Source organism: Polypterus senegalus, chromosome 1 (genome assembly GCF_016835505.1).
Source record: "Polypterus senegalus isolate Bchr_013 chromosome 1, ASM1683550v1, whole genome shotgun sequence".
NCBI classification, from domain to species: Eukaryota; Metazoa; Chordata; class Cladistia; order Polypteriformes; family Polypteridae; genus Polypterus; species Polypterus senegalus.
This window is the reverse complement of record NC_053154.1, coordinates 123,419,359-123,425,228: the sequence shown is the minus strand read 5'-3', so window position 1 is coordinate 123,425,228 and position 5,870 is coordinate 123,419,359.

Below are 5,870 nucleotides of genomic sequence, written 5' to 3'. Positions count from 1 at the left end.
TTTAACGGTACGCTGAGGTGGCACTCCCTTAACATTTCAGCACTTATATATGACCTACAAACATATTGTGTTTAAATGGCAGAAAATTCTTAATGATCCAGAAAGTCTCTTAAGACTAGCACAAATCAGGCAGTTAGAAAATGAAAGCGTAACTAATAGTTTGAATCCAGATGGATCTCATCCCTTGGTAAACATTTTTCTGGTTCAGAGATCTCTACTGGAATCTTTTCATTTGCTCAGTTTCTCTTGAGGTGAATTGATTTGTATAACACTGTTGGCTTTAGCCACTTAATAATAAATTGTGACATTTATATGACATTTCTTTATAAGACAGGATTTGTTGGTCAGTAGTAAAATATAAATAAATGTCATTAGACCAAGTGTGTCAGTAAGAAAAATATCTAAACATTTTATATATATTATATAATTGACTACATACTGTATATGTACATAGACTTTGTGCTGCAGGTTTGACAGGGTGAATGACAGTAAGAAAGCCATTTCTTAAGGGACAAAATATGGCCTTGAAATGCCAGCTGTGGACTACTGCAGACAGGACAATGTCTCCTCTTCAAAGTAGAACCTGAGACTTGTTTTTATTGACCACTGTTAAGCTGTGCTTGAAGCTGCTGTTCTGTGAAGTGCCTATCACACAGGCTGGTGACCCTCAGGAAGTTGTGTTCTGATTGGGTTGTGACTTTGAGTCTGCCAGATCTCTTCCCCTCAGAGTTTCTTCCAGTTTCCAATTGCCCTTTGGATTTTGTAGGACACCATACTCGCTGACACTTTGTTTTTTTGCAATTTCTATTAATGAAAAGCCTACACTTAAGGGTAATAATGATCTGTCTCATTTTGTTTGTTAATTTCCATTTTCTTGCTATTATCACTGGAACTTTCTACAGTGTTATACTGTCCAAGTACATAAGAGGGTGTAGTAACACAGTCTGTTCCAACTGTGCAATAAGACAGATAGATGGCTTTCAAGTAATCAACAGAATTTGAGATACCTGTGCAAATTCTTTGCTTCAATGTAGTCATGCACATGGCTCCAAGTTCCTCCCAAGTATATATTACCATCACAAGCCGAGAGGGAGTGCTGACGCTGTCATGTCTTCTTTTTTCTCCTCAGTGTAGAGAAACCACTCAGTGTGGGTAACTAACTTCATCCCTTCCGGTCCCCTGAGCCATGCAAGCGAGATCGCCGGGAAGTAGGTGTCATTTCTTGCCCAAGCGGCCTAAGCAGAAGAGCTCCACAGCATAACTACAGTACAGTATAAATAACAAAGTCATCAGATTAACCTACCCAGTGCCATTGAATGCCATTGTGCATTTTTTTTAAAGCCTTTAAGTAAACTAGGACAGCTGGATTGGTGCCCCGAAAATGTGTTGGAGTTATCAGCCTGTCATTCCCTTGGATGTCCATAATATATAAATATATGTGGAGTGTGTGTGTAAGGCACAGTAGTTAACACTGCTGCATCAAAGCTGTAGAAAACGGGGTTTGACTGGGAGTTCAGCCACTGTGCCAAGTTTACAACCTTCCATCCCTTGTCCCATGCTCTTGTGGGATTTTTCCAAACAATAGTTTACTGTTGCATCACAATGATCAATGTGATTGGTTAAAAGGTGCCTACAACTTGGCTTGGTGTAAGTGATTCAATGAAAGTGTTCAAAATAGTTGTTTTTTAGCAAAAATGTAGAACGGTGATGATTAAAGGTGGAATGCAAAGGGTAAAAAATAAACACAAACTGAAAACAAAACCTGTGGATGACTATACAAGTTCTTCCAGATTCTTCCTGTGGGACAGGCTGCCTTGTATACTTATACACATATTAGCTACTGGCTGTCCCCCGTGGCTCTGCCTTCATAGTAGTGAAACAGGACAAAATTTAAAAATCAATAAACAAACAAGTATCGCTAGCTAAGCAGAGGCAAGGTGTGTTCCAAAGCGTGGCCAGAGGTAGACAGATTCGAACGAAGGCTGGCATGTGAGTGAGAAGGGCCCTGCCTGGCTCCCCACTCCTAATGTCATGCTTCCACCTCCCCTCTGCCTGCAGCCTCTGTCTCTTATTAGCGTGAATAAATCGCAAGCGAACTATGATACTTAGCGTGATGACATAATTCGCTAAATCAACTGGAATATTCAAGCAAATTATAGAAAAAAACCCGATCTAAATCTAAAGTAGTTCTCACGTGAAAAGCGGACAGATATACAGACAGACGTTGTATTATATATATATATAATACAACGTCTGTCTGTATATCTGTCCGCTTTTCACGTGAGAACTACTTTAGCTTTAGATCGGGTTTTTTTCTATAATTTGCTATATATATTGTATATATACATGAGAGAGAGAGAGAGAAAGGAGAGATTACAACACATTTCTCTCCTCTCACTCCAGCAGCACAAGCCATTCTGCCACTTTAAGCAAAACACAGATGCAGCATGCCCCTCCAATCTTTAATTTGCAACATGACAACCAATAGGCTGTAATACGTTAAAGCTGTATGCGATTTAGTATCTGCTATAGCTCTTTTACTTTCAACACTCTTTAAGTTAACTATTTGACACATATGGCTGCCTGAGAATTGCAAGATACTAAAACTTTGATGATGAGTCAATACACCCAACCTGCACCAAAGCAAATCCCTTGATAGTGTATCATATCTCTCTGTCTTTTATCAACAGACGAAAGCTGTAAGCCTACAGAGTAAGAAATTTCATAAAAAAGCAAATTAAGTAACTAAAATGTATTATTAATTCAATTAAATTTAATTCAGTTTATTTGTGTGTGGCTCTCTTCACAGAGTGTAAGCACAAAGTGCTGTGACAAGTTCTTAAGTGAAATACAAGCATTAATTTAACCTTTTACTAAATACAGAATTTATCAAATGCATATAATTACATCAAGGTTTGCTTAGGGAAGTGTACACATTGGACCTTGAATAGATCTTAAGAGCAAATTCTGTTTCAACATTCAACTGTCTGGTGTCATTAAACTGCTGGGATCAAACAAAATTTCCTCACAATTTAACATTCAATGCTGGTCAGTGTCTTTTTTGGATAATATATGGCTGTTACTACTGTGCTTTTGAGAAGAACCCTCTAAATCCAATTTTGGTTACAGTAAAGATAGGTTTCCAGTGGAATCAGTGACTTTAAGGCAGATAGTTAGCCTGCACAAACATTAGTCACCACTTTTTGTATTTGGAGCCAAACAGTTGTAGCCATTTTAACATACTACACCCCACTGTTGACATGATTAGTGAGAATTTGGTAGGATGGCATACTTCTTCATCAAGTTCCTAATAATTCACATACCTAACAGTGCAACATTTGAAAGTGTCTTTACCACAGGGCAAAGGCTGACGATGGCATGGAGTTCTGCAGCATAGGGTAGTTAGTTATTTTGTCCACCCTTGCTAACATGCCACTCTCTTAATCTCTTACTTCACCTATATAGATGGGTAGCCCTGGTCTCCAAGCCTTTGGTCATTATTAAGTTTCTGTCAGTCGAGACTCCTAAATTTAAGTTTGGTTGACTTGGCGGACTTCTGACAGGGAGAGGCCTTTAAATCCGAGGAATATCCCTAGAAAGTATTTGTACTATCATGCCTGGGATAGCTGTCCTGGTTCCACCTATTCCTGCATTCCTGTACTTCTGTTCTAAATTAAAGGACAAGGCAGGTTTGTTAGATTCCAGGCTGTCCGCTCTTTTTAACATACAGTTGGGACTAACAATGAGCAAAACAGGCAAGTTTCATTTCACATGCATTTTTTCAAAACAGATGCTAAAAGTAGTTTCACAGGTTGCAAAAAGCAAAAGCTCACTAGAGTTTTTTGGAGGGGGGGGCGGGTTTAAAGGTTTCACTTGGGTGGAAAAGAAGGAATACTGCTTCCTAAAGCCTCCTTCACACTTCTGTATTTACCTGTGTTCTTTTCTGCAGTTGTGTTACCGATTACATGGTTTACACATTAGTAAAATCAATTCTATTTTTGCCTCTTGTTTACATCACTGTGAAGCAGAACAGTGCATTTTTTTTAATGGGACACACTGCCTATTTTCCACACAAAGACATAAAAACACTTCGTTGTGCACATTACTTTGTTTACTACACGGAAAGTCACCGTTTACAATCCTAGAAATCACTTTATCTTAGTTAAGGTCATGCACACTTTCAGTGAGTTTTTTTCTGCATTAGAATTCTTTATTTAAATACTAAATGACAATTAAATTCATTAGTTCATGAAAACCCTCTCAGACAGGTAACAAATGTGTTTCTGCTTGTGTGAAAGGCATAAACTTCTCTGGAAGTTCTTTGCAAAGTAAAACACTGAATTTTTCTGCAAATTCAGTTTCTCATGAATCGTTTTTCTCATCACTAGGTCTGACCAACTTGCTCCAAATAATAGGAGGCTAGTCACACCCGCATAATAACTACTAACACAACAGTACCAATAACCAAACTGTGGCTCATCACTTTCTGTCCACACTGGCACTAGGATGGACTATTAAGTCGTCAGTGTGGGTTACTATTCTAGCAAACAGGCACCATCAGCACTGTTCACTTCTCACTCTCATGCTTCTGCTGCTCAAATTCATCCTACGAAGCAGAATATCTGCTACTATATGCGCACAAACACTCTGTGCATTAGCATATATATCTTTAATGCAGTGCCTTGCAGTAATTACTCTTAAAATTTAAATATTGATTTTACTGAAACAAAACGACAGTATAGACTAGGTCACAGCAAAAACCAAATAAATTAATACAACAAAATCACTGTTCACTACCTAGGATTACAACATCTCGAAGAAGTGGAGGTTGCTAAATATACAAATAAGAAAAACACTGAAGACCTTCAAAGTCAGTGTAAATTTATTATCCTGTAATGGGATAAAAGCATTACAATTAATATATATATATATATATATATATATATATATATATATATATATATATCTATATATATATCTATATATATATATATATATCTATATCTATATATATAGATATATATATATACACTATATATACATATACAGTATATACTGTAATATGGACGCTATATAGCGCCTTACCCGGCACAGAGTGACGCAGAGGCACGTACAAAATAAACAGACTTTATTATTCTTCAGCCGTGGGACAAGTCTTCCCCGTGTCACACAGCCCAACACAGTCCTAATACAAAGCACAACAACAAAACACTCTCTTCTCCTTTACCACCACTCCTCCTCAAGCTTAGTCCTCCTCCTCCCGACTCTGGCTCCTGAATGGTGGTGGCTGGCCCCTTTTACAGCCCACCCAGGAAGCGTTCCAGGTGCTTGACCACCTGGTCCTAATTGCACTTCTGGGTGGGGCTGAAGACTCATCCAGCCGGGCTGTTGACTCCATGCAGCTCCCCCTAGCGGCCATCCCAGCTCCCTACCAGGCTGTGTAAGACTCCATCTCCCATGGAGCCAGGCGGGAGGCTGGGAATTCACCGTTGGTCCGGGAGGCCTGCCACCAAGTGTCCCGGGGGAGGTACTGAGCTGTCCATGTTTGCTCCCCTGGAACATATGCAGCATGGGACCCAGCCATCCATCACTAAATATATATATATATATATATATATATATATATATATATATATATACAGTGGTGTGAAAAACTATTTGCCCCTTCCTGATTTCTTATTCTTTTGCATGTTTGTCACACAAAATGTTTCTGATCATCAAACACATTTAACCATTAGTCAAATATAACACAAGTAAACACAAAATGCAGTTTTTAAATGATGTTTTTTATTATTTAGGGAGAAAAAAAAATCCAAACCTACATGGCCCTGTGTGAAAAAGTAATTGCCCCCTGAACCTAATAACTGGTT